This window comes from Ambystoma mexicanum, chromosome 4p, assembly GCF_040938575.1.
Source record: "Ambystoma mexicanum isolate Mex_15411 chromosome 4p, UKY_AmexF1_1, whole genome shotgun sequence".
Taxonomy (NCBI): Eukaryota; Metazoa; Chordata; class Amphibia; order Caudata; family Ambystomatidae; genus Ambystoma; species Ambystoma mexicanum.
In genome coordinates, this window is record NC_090927.1 from 722,697,287 (window position 1) to 722,711,138 (window position 13,852).

Sequence of the window (13,852 nt, forward strand, 5' to 3'; positions counted from 1 at the left end):
TTGCAATACTTCTTTTATACTGTTGAAAATGCTGATCCTTTGAAAGCATAGGATCATCACTTCCACGTCCTGTAAGTGTTTCATCTACAGAAACATAGGGCCTCATTACGAATGTGGCGGAAAGGCAACAACGGCGCTGGTAGTGCTACCAGCGCCGTTGTTACCTCTCTGCCACATTACGAGTTATTAACGGTGCCAGTGCAACCATGCTCCCGACCCCCATTTTGCCCTATAAGGCAGAATGGGGATCGGGAGGCTGGCCATACGGTGTAACGCTCACCTGATTCCCGTAGAGGCGCCGGTCTTGACTGGGCGTATACCGTATCTTCAAAGGTGATGTGTAACACACGGCTGGCTCTTTGTGCTGGACCTCTGTGCACTGTATGTCTGACTCGAAGGGTAAGATGTCTGCAGATAGAAAATATGGGATTAAGGAACTGGGTTATTGAATGTCTCTCTCTTCTTCCCTTTCTCTTCTCCTGTAGAACCCCAAAGGTTAACGCTCTCACCTTAGGTAAGTGAACGCTGTGCTCTCCATCTGCCTCGGGGCAGGGTGCTGTAACCAGTTTCTTCACTGGATAAGGGGAGCAGGCCTCTTGACTTCAGAGGACTGCTGTCCGTCGTTTACTGCACGAACGGTAAGTTTCGAGTAATTCTAATGTCTTTAAAGTCTTTAGTAATGATGTCTCTTGTTTTGCAGGGTTCCGGCGATGGCGGATGACGGGCTGAAGTGAGTTGAAGATGGAGCCCGTGTGATGAATAGAAGCGCCTGGAAGCACGTAAGTAAGCGCTTGTTGCCTGCTTCACGATGCGCTCTAACTGTCTTTTTATTTTGCAGGTACAAGTTCGGAGCGGCTGCAGGGTGCCGGAATACCCACTGGGTTAGATGTGGAAAGGAGTAAAGTTCCCCAATGTCTTTAAACGCACCTTGTTTTGTCTTTCAGATGCGGGATGCAGCGCCGAAGGCCTCCGGAGCGTGCGAAGAGTTGGTAAGCTTTTGTCTTTCAGATGCCGGAATGCAGTGTGAAGACCTCCGGAGCGCACGAAGAGTAGGTAAGCCTTTGTCTTTCAGATGCCGGAATGCAGCGCGAGGCGTTGGTGACAGCCGATGGACCAGGTAAGTGAAGAGCTGTCACTGAAGACCGTAATGCTAACCTGTTCTTTCTTGTCTTTATAGGTGTTGCTGAAGACTGGATTCAGGATGGTAAGCCTTTTCCTTAGGCCCAGGATCAGATGCAGAAGACACGATGAGCGTTCTGCTGCAGAGGATGCAGAATAACGCAAAGCAAGATTCATCCATCGGGTGTGGTTTAAATAGCCTCCTGTAGTGCTTAGGTGTCTCCTTCCACAGCCACGCCTAGGTAAGAAAAGAGTTCCTGCTTTCCAGAAGAGTTCCAGTGTTCTGAATCTAGGGAGTGGCTCCTGCCCCACCCAACAGGAAAAGTAGTTCCAAACAGAAGAGGATCAGAGGCTCAACTGGCAGGCAAGTAAGCAGCATGGTCTGCTGCAGGTAAGTCCACCCAAGCATTATGAGCCCGGCGCTTCCAGCGCTGGGACTGGGCATATTTATGAGCCTGGTGCCACTGGCGCCAGGACTGGTCCAAAAGGTCCCAATTGGGACTGGTTGGCACTCGGAACCTGGGTTATGGATCTGCTTCCAAGGGAGTTGGGAAAACCCTGACCTTTTGGAAGCAGAGATCATGACATACGGGCACCCGCGAATGGTCAATTACCGGCCCATTCATCTCGTAATGGCCTGGTAATAGCCCATTCGCGGGAGCCTGGGCCAGTAGCAAGTTTGGCGTAGACATGCCCTTAATAAGGGGACGGATACCGCCAAACCCGTAATGAGGACCAAACTCTTTTAAATGCATCATATTCATGATTTGCATTATAGAAACTAAACTTTCTACAATTTCAGTCAAATGTATTTGATTTAAAACTACAAGAGATATACTTAGTGTTTTGTACTCATACCATTTAACTAGCTGGTATCTCAGATTAGTATGATGAGCAGCCAGCATACATTTATCATAAAACAGACTCTTACATCTACGTTTATCATGACAAGCTAGAGAGGGACCCAAAAGTCCTGTTTTTTCATGAACTTCACAATCATCTATTCTCTGTAGCATCTTGATCTGTCTTTGAACATTATCATTTTGTGCAATACTTGCAAAAATCTTTTTAAAACTTTACAAGAAAAATTCAAAATATTACACAAAAAATTGCAAGTCCATACCTCACAATCCTTCTTTCATTTCATTTTTGATTGACCTACAGTTTCCATTTCCGTATTATTACACTGTATGATTACTTCTTTTTTAGAAAGCACACCATTTCAGACTTCATAGCTATGTCCACTCTCATCAATAGCTAGTGTAACATCCTTTCCTTGAATGTAAATCTTCTCATTAAAAAATCTTTCAGTATGAGAAGTGTGTTTCCACTCTCCACCGAAGATGTCACAAAAGTTGTCACGTGTAAGCACATGAACTGTTTGTATATTTGTAAAAAATTATACTGTTTAACTTTACTTCCCTGCAGATGACCCTTTCTTAGAGCTCATTGTTGCTATTTTATTGATAGCATCTTACAAAAAAAGCTGTATACAAAAAACAAAATTAAAATGATTAAGTTCAAGCATTGTGTTTTTTAAATATTTTCAATCTAATATATACGTTTCAAGGCCAGGCTAACAAGTGGAGATGGACTATAGCAATGCCAAATATAGCACATTAAACCACCAAAATAACTTCCACCACTAAGGAGGTGGGCACTTGCTCTGAAAGGAAACAAAGGTGCATCTGCTTGAGCCACTGTGTACATGACAAGACTACCTGCACCTCAGAGACGACTCAGAGTACCATACAACCTGGTGGATCCCTGCTCCTGTATCTTGTGCAACTGTCCTTACTGATTACATACTCAAACTCATTAAGAGAGTCATTGAATGCAAAGGAAATATACACACTGCCATTTCACACCATTTGAAGTTGGTAACTACACACCATTCTTTTAAACACGCTCCGCCCAATACACTGTTGGCATGGCTCATGACCTGATACAGCCAACATTTCCATACATACTGACAAAGGTGGTAATAGCATGCCCTACAACATGCAACAACACACATCGCTACAGAAAATCCCAGGGGCAAAAGATAATATAAAAAGATGATTTTACATCATTCACCAGTTCCCAAACACCAATGGTTTCTTGAACTGCACACATGTGCAACATGCCATGTGTGTCACCCATAGGGAGGAAGCATGTCTTCCAGAACTGTAAACAATAGCAAACCCTAAATGTACAGCTTACATGTGACACAGACATGACCTGCACACCCTGTTTCACCAGGATCTCTAGTTACACACAGGACTTCATGGTACTATAATACAGTACCCTGGATGCATTAATGGCCACACACATGGGACAACTTGCTTAGTGTAACATAGCGAGTGACAAAGGAGTGACTCAACATTGAGTGCCACGTAAGGTGGAGGGCTCAAGTGGCACTGCTTGTGACAGTGAGGGTGATGGGACAAGTCTGATTGGAGGTGGACATTTATAATATGACCCACAATTATCAAATATATCCCCAAGAACATCCCAAATGACATGATATCTTAAGTCATTTATAACCGACCTGTATGTAAGTATTTCTAAGCACAACAAGGCAAGTGAGGGAAGACAGAGGGAAGACAAGACAAGGTAAGCAATCTTACTAGGCCTTGTGCCATTCAGATTATACAAGTGCAAGAGCAAAAAGTGCAAACAGAAAAGGAGGGAGGAAGTGCAAGGGAGAGGGGAGGGGAAAAAAGGACACAAATACTCTGAGTAAGTGCAGCCAGGGCAGCGTGGCTCTGGGTAGTGCAAGGAGACTACTAACTGATTATCCTCTTTCGACTACACTGGTATTATTCTCAGGAATGATGTCTCCTGTTCATGAAGAGAGGTAAAAACAATGTACTCCGTGCTTTACTCAGCAATGGTGGTGATAAAATGTCTGCAGAAAATCAATCTGGTAAATACTAATACCATATGTGATAAAGAGAGTTGTACTGGATGATTAGACCTTTGCCACCACACATACAGTAACAGTAATTACTGCATGAAAAATCAAACCAAAATGGCATTTGAGAAAACCAGTAAGGTATCAATGCTTCCAGTAATGCTCATACCAGAGGCAGAAACACCACATATGCTGTAGTAGACACCTCAGAAGGCAGCCAGCATAGCAGTTCAATCCATCAATAATAAAAGCCAGGGAAAGGCATCCATTCTTCAGGGTGGTCTTCTTAGATGCCTGTGATTAGCAAGTGTACATTAAAGAACTCTTTAGGATTAAATGTATGTTTAAAACTTCTATGCCCATCGTACACACCCATGTTGCACTTTACCAAATACAGTATAAAGAAGTTTTTGTTTGTACACCATATTAGGCCCTACCACACCCTTGCTTCTCCCAGTACCCATTTAATTACTCCTCCTTAGTCACCCTCAACAGAAAGCATACACAATTAACTACCTAACCGGAGTCCACCCAACTCTGCATAATAACACAATAGCCTCATGCACCATCCTGCCTTTCCCCTACAAACTAATAACTACTACTGCTAATCAGCAAAAAGATATAAGCATGTATGCCCTCCCTTCACTGTCTATCCCCACTGAACTAAAGTCTCAATGGCCCTATGCCCTAACCAGCCCCAGAAAACATTCTTAACACACCTCATCAATAATACTGTTTCCCCCAACCCACTATGCAACCCCATTAATTTGACATCTTATACACCACATTACCCATTTCGTACACACCATAATAATTTGACATCTACACAACATCCAGAAAAAGGTGTGTGATATGTCAAAACCCAATACATGCAATAACAGGATGTAGATAACCTGACACAACAGATGCTGGAAAATCAGCCATTTGGTCTACCTGCAACGCTACATATATAACATTAAACCACCAAAATATCCTCCACCAACATTAAGTAGGTGCAACTGGCCATTAACTTTGCCAACGTGTAATATATCTGTGCTTGGGACCATACATTTTTCAATGCTAAACCTAAATGAAAAGTGAGCTAATCTTATACACCTCACTACCCATTTGTTACATAACATAACAATTCTTAATAAAACATATGCATAATACAAACAATATATACATAAACCATTCACAACAAAGATATCAAGAGAAAAAAAGCTGCATAATAATGCACTAGCACTGAGCTACTCCACCCAGCTCCAGTGATCACACTTAACAACCCTCTGCTTAAGGACTGTAGGTCAACTCCAGATAGACAACATTCACTCTACTGCTACTCACATAACTGTGCTCTGTCACAACCTTCATCCTCCTAACACCCATTTATGAGTCCTGCTTAGTCATCCTCATCCAATAACATGTAAAGTCAAATGCCTCACCTCTTTCTATCTATTCAACTATCATTGGACCATTAGGCAGACCCTGTTATGTTTGTTTGTTTGTTTGTTTGTTTAGAATTTATTGTGCGCACCGGACCCTGAAGTATAAGGGCGCAAAAAGTAAGAATATGTACAGCTTAGAGCATAGGTTACAGGTTACAGTTACAAGTTACAGACATTACCAGTTACAGAAATTACCAGTTACAGGTGCAAGTTTACAATACAGGTTTACAATCGTATGATGCAGATACTGTGTAGCAAACAGGCGTGAGCATTATCATGGGTTCAATTAGCAGTTGCTGTCGTTAGCCAGTTAATTACAATTTGCCTGAATTTGGAAAAGGAGTGTTCTAGCCTCGCAGTAGTGGGTAATTCGTTCCACAATTGAGCAGCTTTGACTGGGAAGCTAGCTCCGCCTATGGTGGTCAGTTTAAAGCGTGGTACTTGTAGGCGATTGGTGTAGGCAAGTCTGGTTTGTCTTGTGGGGTGTGTTCTGGTGAATCTGTCCTTAAGGTATTGGGGGGCTTTGTTGTGTAGAGATTTGTATGTGAGAGATGCCGTTTTGAGTCTAATTTTCTCGTGGGTGGAGAGCCATTTGTGTTTCCTTCTTATTACTGTAATGTGTTCTCTCCTGGGGATGTTCAATGCCGCTCGGAGGGCCTTGTTTTGCTGTATCTGGATTTTGTTTATGATAGATTTATTGGCTCCTATGTACAGTGCGTTACAATAATCTAGTTTGGAGATGATAAGGGCTCTGGCTAAAGTTAGACAGCTGTGCTGGGAAAGGAATTGTTTTCCTGCTCTAATGAGCTTACATGTGTAGGCTGTCGAGGAAGCTAGGGAGTTTACCTGTTTGGAAAATGATAGGGTAGAATCAAGGTAGATCCCTAATGTTTTAACTTCTTTGGCAACTTGTATGCAGTTCCCATCTATGATAAAGGAAGAGTAGTTTGTGCTTAGTTTTTTGATGAGGGGTGCGGTGCCTAAGATAAGAAGCTCAGTTTTATCATCGTTCAGGCATAGGCCATGGGTTGCCATCCATGCCTGAACGATGCTGTATATTTTGTTCACCATTGCTAGATCTTTTTCGTAAACCCCTGTGAGTGGGAGGAGGATCTGGGTATCGTCAGCGTAGTTGGTATACGTGATACCCAGAAGGTCCAAATCATCAAACAGAGGCTTAGTGAATATGTTATATAGCGTTGGTGAAACGCATGATCCCTGTGGCACGCCGCAGGTAATAGGGATGGGGTCTGCAGCTGCTATAGGTGAGAAGACCCTCATGGTGCGGTCACTGAGGAAGGATTGTATCCATGCTATAGCCTCAGTGGAGAAGTGTGCTGCTGAATCTAGGTGGTTACATAGGACTTTATGGTCCACTAAATCAAAAGCGGCCGATAGGTCTAGTAGCAGGAGGAGTGCTGGTTTTCCAGAGTCTCTTACTTTGTCTATTTGGGCTTTCAGGTCAATCAATGCAGTTTCTGTGCCGTGGAGAGGGCGGAAGCCAGATTGTCGGGAGCCTAGTAGTTGGTTTTGTTCCAGGAAACTCTGGATTTGTATATATGCCACTTTATCCAGTATCTTCAGAAGGAATGGTACCGTAGTAATAGGTCTATAGTTAGTGGGTATGGTGGGGTCTAGAGTAGCCTTTTTTAAGAGTGGGAGCACCCAGGACTCTTTTAAGTTACTGGGGATAATGCCTGTGGTAAAGGAGGCATTAATTAACTTGGTGATAAATGGTGCTAGATCTCGTGCGGCATCTTTGATGAGTTGTGCTGGACATAAGTCTCCTTTGCAGTTGGACGGTTTTAGACCGAGTATTACTTTCTCTACTTCTAGTATGGAGACTTTGGAGAAGTGGAATTGCGTAGTGGGTTTGGAGTTAGGAAGTGTCTTGATAGGCGGTAATATGTTGGGTGCTAGGGTCTCACGTTTTAGTTCTATTTTCTTTTGGAGGTTTCGGACTTTGTTAGAGAGGGCTTGCTGGATTTCGGAGCACCACTTTTTATCTTTAAGACAGTTGTCTTGAGGTGTTATTGGGTTTTCCAGTTCTCTGAGTATGGCGAACAGTTCTTTAGTACTTGATTTGGCTTGTGTGATTCTGTTATTGTAGGTCTCTTGTTTAGCTAAGATGATTTCTTTTTTGTAATGAGAAGAGATTTTAGCTAGTTTCAGTTTATTTTCTGGGCTGGGGTTAATTTTCCATGTATTTTCCCATTTCCTTTTTTCTAATCTCAGATTTTTTAAGAGAGGGGTGAACCAGTTGTTCAGGTGGTTCTTTGGCTTGCTGTTTCTGAGCTTGAGTGGTGCGATGTTGTCAAGAGTTTTGTTCATGATATTGTTAAATTCTTCCACTAGGCTGTTAGGGTTAAGGTTGTCAGGTAGAGCGACCAAAGTGGGCATGATGCCGGGGAGTAGTTTGTCTAGTGTCATGTTTTTTTTATTTCTGGTAAGTGCAGGAGGTGCACATGGTTGTTGCAGTTTGGGGGTGGCAGTGTCCAAGGAGAATGAGATTAGATGGTGATCTGACCAGATTTGGGGTGAGATGGTGAGAGTGGCTATATTGCAATTGTGGTCAGCAATCCAATCAAGGGTTCTCCCTTTGATATGGGTGGGCTCAAGCACTCTTTGTGTGTAGCCCAGTTCTGTTAGGGTGTTGGAGGCTGCTGTGGCTTGTAAGTCGTTGATATCATTGAAGCCAATATTGAGGTCGCCTAGTAATATTGATTGAGTAGTACCTTTAAGGTTTTCTGATAGGATGGTAGTTAAGTCTTCTATGAAATTCTTGATTGGACCTGGAGGTCTGTATATCAAATGAATGTTAAGGGTTTGTGAGTTAGCTGTAGGTGTCTTGGTGGACATTATCTCACAAGATTCAATGGTTGGTGAGGGGGTGAGTCTCATCTGGAGTTTAGTTTTGACGATGATGGCTAGTCCTCCACCTCGAGCTCCGCACCTATCTGATCTGAGGATAGTGTAATTATTGGGCACAGCTAGGGATAGTGCTGGGCCTGATGTCTCATGTAGCCAAGTTTCTGTAATGGCTAGGAAGTCGTAATCTTCTGTCAGGATAACTTCCGATATTTCTATGGCGTGGGCGACTAAGGATCTAGCGTTTATTAAGGCTCCTTTGAGTTTAGGTGTGCGGTTAAGATGTGTAGCAGTATTTTTTGCAGCTTTGGGAGTGGCAATTGTTTCTTTATTAGTTTGGTAGTTGTTGAGCTTAACGTGGTTATGGGTGAATGGTTTGCGAGTAGGTTCTTTTTTGGTTCGAGTAGTGTTAGTTTCGTATTTGATGAGCGGATCAAAGATTCTGGGTAGTCTTGCTCGTAATCTTAGGTTTCTGTCAGCTATGTTATATTGTGTAGTGGAGTGTTGTATTGTAGTTGCTATAAGAGGCGACATGGTGAGATGTTCCCATGGGGCGAGTGAGGAGGCCAGGTATACTAGGTAGGATAGTATAAGGAGCATTGTGTAATGTGTAAGCGTCCTGTGTCTGGATAGATGGCTAGAGTTTTAGTTATGGTGTAGTGCAGGCAAAGTAACTGCTAAGTCTGCTATGTTGTTATCTAGAAAATGAGGTCAGGCACATAGTGTTAAGTTGCAGTAATCATAGGGCTCGTACAGATGGCAGTGTGGTGAATATATGACCATGGGCAACACAATTGCTATAGTCTATGAGCGACCAAAGGGCACAACACAATTACTGTGGTCAATGAGCGACCAAAGGGCACAACATGATTACTGTGGTCAATGAGCGACCAGAGGGCACAACACAGTTACTGTGGTCAATGAGCGACCAGGGGGCACAACACAATTACTGTGGTCAATGAGCGACCAAAGGGCACAACATGATTACTGTGGTCAATGGGCGACCAGAGGGCACAACACAGTTAATGTGGTCAATGAGCGACCAAAGGGCACAACATGATTACTGTGGTCAATGAGCGACCAAAGGGCACAACACAATTACTTTCGTCAATGAGCGACCAAAGGGTACAACATGATTACTGTGGTCAATGGGCGACCAGAGGGCACAACACAATTACTGTGGTCAATGAGCGACCAAAGGGCACAACATGATTACTGTGGTCAATGAGCGACCAGGGGCACAACACAATTACTGTGGTCAATGAGCGACCAGAGGGTACAACATGATTACAGCGGCACTAGTAGGCGTGGCGCGATGTGTTGCACGAGAACAGTAGCAATAGGCTGATGCACATGAGTAACAAATAGTTAGCAAGAGTAAATTCACCAAGGTGTGTGTATATTCTAGCAGTAGGCAGTAGACATTCACATGCGGATCGTGGGTAGACTAAGCAGCTAAAAGTGTTATGCTTACTCACATTGGGTTGAGTCCAGATAGTGCAATTAGAAAGTACTGCTTCCTCCTCGGCATCACGGAGGCTGTCCCACGGTTAGACTAGACTCTTTCAGTGGGTCTGTCAGGAGGCCTCAATACAGCAGAATCTTATGGTGGGATGTAGAGTGGGTGTTACGCTCACATGCGCCAAACAGGGGCAAAACAGGGCCTTAGTATGGCCTTCGGTTGGCCGGCGATCCGCCTGCCGGCGGTTCTTCCTGGTCAAATCGAGGATTAGCCTCGATTTCGTGCCGCGATGCGCCCGGCATGGGCGAGTCAGGCACTTATATGGACAGGGTCAGGCAGGCCCTGGTCCGATGCACGCTTCGCTCCTCGACAGGATCCTCTGCTGGGCTGTGGGGCTGGGGGGGCTCCTGCCCTCGCCCCTCGAGGTGGATGCTGGAAGTGGGGGACCTGGGGCAAAACAGGGCCTTAGTATGGCCTTCGGTTGGCCGGCGATCCGCCTGCCGGCGGTTCTTCCTGGTCAAATCGAGGATTAGCCTCGATTTCGTGCCGCGATGCGCCCGGCATGGGCGAGTCAGGCACTTATATGGACAGGGTCAGGCAGGCCCTGGTCCGATGCACGCTTCGCTCCTCGACAGGATCCTCTGCTGGGCTGTGGGGCTGGGGGGGCTCCTGCCCTCGCCCCTCGAGGTGGATGCTGGAAGTGGGGGACCTGGGGCAAAACAGGGCCTTAGTATGGCCTTCGGTTGGCCGGCGATCCGCCTGCCGGCGGTTCTTCCTGGTCAAATCGAGGATTAGCCTCGATTTCGTGCCGCGATGCGCCCGGCATGGGCGAGTCAGGCACTTATATGGACAGGGTCCGGCAGGCCCTGGTCCGATGCACGCTTCGCTCCTCGACAGGATCCTCTGCTGGGCTGTGGGGCTGGGGGGGCTCCTGCCCTCGCCCCTCGAGGTGGATGCTGGAAGTGACTGTACTTTAGTATGTCATGACTGGACCTGAGTGTATGCAGAGTTTCAATGATGTCAGTGATTGAGTGATGTCATGTGTGGAATGTTGGATGAGCTGGAATGTTCTCTTGTGTGAGTGTTCCAACTTATGCAATTGAAACCATGTAGCCTTGGTGGTGGGAGCCAGTGGGCTTTCTCCCTGCTCCTGTCTTTGTCCTGTCATCATATGCCTAATTGATGTAACTAAATAAAGTAACATGTACTGCCTTACCAGAGCTGTCTAAAGAAGTTATTTTACTACCAACTGGTGATGAGGATGGGATCCTAGTTGCCATTATGTGGAGATTTGGCTTTGACAACATTTTAGTAACATTGTTCATCATTTTGGTAGCACTGTGTGGTATTCCCATGCTTATGCTGTTGGTCAGTGTACATCCTCGTGTTGATCTTTGGCACTCAACATGTTTTACCGCCATCATGGAAGTTGTTTTGTTTCTTGCTGATTGTACATTTGTCTGGCCAACAAACCTGCATTTTTTGAGTGTGGTATAGACTTACTGCTTTTGGGCACACTGGTGGTGATAATGTGGTGCGGGTTTTGTGCCATTCAGTGTTGTGGTTTGTGTTCTGATCTTTGTTTTATGTGTCTGAGGTCATTCTTTGTGTGTGCATCAATTCTGTTTGGTGTTCTGGGATCTTAGTTAAAGAGGGATGGCCATGCCTAATGTTGGATTCTGGCAGAGTGTTAGATATGCCCTCCTGGAGTGGCTCACCTGTGTGTCAGTGCCGGTGTTGGGCAGTTGTGCTTAGGGTGGAAGCCCTAAAACCGCTCTGTGGCAGTGAGGTGTAAAAGGTGGTCTGTTATTTCAGGAGACAGTGGGCCTTATTATAAGCATGGCGGTCAGCGAACTATGGTACCGGTAAGTATGCCAGTACCGTAGTTCCTAGACTGCCATACTACGAGCTGTGCTCGCAGGCACCTGTCGTGGCACCCGCGAGCGCAGCATGTCGGATGCACCGGCATCCAATGCCCCCGTTCCCATTGAGCCCTATGGGGCTCAAACGGTAATGGAGACTGACAGGCACCGGCACCCGGCAATGCAGGAATTAGCGGGTCCGGAAATGTCGGAATTACCCGGTAATTCCTCATTGATGGTGCTGGAAAAAATGCAACTCCGGCGGCAGCTGTCCCTGTTTTACAGGCACGGCTACAGCCAGGGTTATAATGAGGCCCAGTGTGGCTTAGTTTGTTTGCTCTCGGTGGGCTGACTTGGGCTTGGGGGTGGCAGCCTCAAGATTCAAGGGTGGCAGCCATGAAGAGAAGGTGCCTTTATTTTACATTGGTGGTTGGTGACTGTTGTTTGGTTGACCCCATGTTGATGGTTATGCCCTATTGGTCAGTCTCTTTACTGTGTTTGGCCCAGTTGTGATGTTGGTTCAGCTGGAATGTATATGGTGTGAGTTGTGACGTGTTCTTGGTGGTTTGCAGCTTGTGCTTCTTGTTAAGGAGAGGAGGTGTGTTATTTTGCTGTGTTTTGTTTGTGAAGGGAAAGACGTGTTATGAGTGGACTTGAGTATGTTATGACTGGACCCGAGTGTATGCAGAGTTTGAATGATGTCAGTGACTGAGTGATGTCATGTGTGGAATGTTGGATGAGTGTTCCACCTCAGTCAGTTAAACCATGTAGCCTGGGAGGTGTGAGCCAGTGGGCTTACTCCCTGCTCCTGTCATTATCCTGTCATCATATGCCTAATTGATGTAACTAAATAAACTAACATGCACTGCCTTACCAGAGTTGCCTGAAGAAGTTCTTATCCTAACAAACCCACTATCCTACATTTCACCTGCAAGCTAATCTCTACTACTATTAATCAACAAAACATATCAACGTACATGTCCTTCCTTCAATGACCATCCCCACTGCACTAAACCTCAATGGCCATGTCACCTAAGGAGACCCAGAAAACCATGTTAGCAAACCTCATCCACATTACTGTTTCACCCAACCCACAGCATAACAACATATTGCATTATATAACATGGAACCCAAATAGATTCCTGTACTTCCAAAGCATTCAGTTTGCAATCAAATAGGATAAATACCAAATATGATAGTTCATTAATACTTCTAAATTACTACCAACAATTGTATGACAGTGAAAATCCTGCAGTATAAAGAAATGTCCAATATACTATGAATGAAAACCTACCCACCTAGACACTATAACTTCACCTTCTTCACTTCGAAATTTCACACTTCCACACTTCTAACACAGTAGAATATCACCAATATAGGGTCACAAATAACAGCTTACTATCCAACTACAAAGCACACACAGAGCCACAACAGTTGTTAAGGGTAGAGGACTGCTTGGTTCGCACTAGGATTTCTTATGCACCCTCATTCATATCACATCTTCCAAGGTCACTGAGAAACAACCTTTATTTGCAAATATATTTTCTGGCAAACATAAGCATAGCATGCCATGTCATACTGCTTCATCCCTCTCCTAAAAGCACTGAAGTAAAATATAGAAAACCCTACTTTGTAAACAATACTTATAAACTTGACCAAATGAGACACCTAAACATACTTCAGTTATTTTACAAATACAATCATTCAAACTGTACATAAAGTACATGCAAACACACTATCACTCACCTTCAGCTGCTTCAAATAATGAATAGATATTCACCAGAGCCAAACACGGAACATGTGCGCACTCTGGGTTTTCAAATACTGCTGTCAAAAGTTCACACAAATTTCACTTTCATAGCTTTCACAGTAAAATAACAAACACATTTCTATTACAAGCTATGTCAATAAATAAACCCCAACATAATCCTTCAAAGAATATTTTATACAATATTTAAACACTACATTTTAAAAAAACTCAATTTTCTTCCTACTTTTTCCCAATAACATAGCCTCGGCTATCACCCCGGTTACACAATGAAAACCCACCTAGTTTTTTCTAATGTGCTCAAAAACACATATTACAAAGATTTCAAAATCAATTCACAATAGCCTTCAGGTTAGATCATCCAAACAGAAACACATATACAAATCTGAGCTAAAACATCCATAAAATTATATGATTACTGCACCAAAATACAACCTGCTGTAGTCGCGG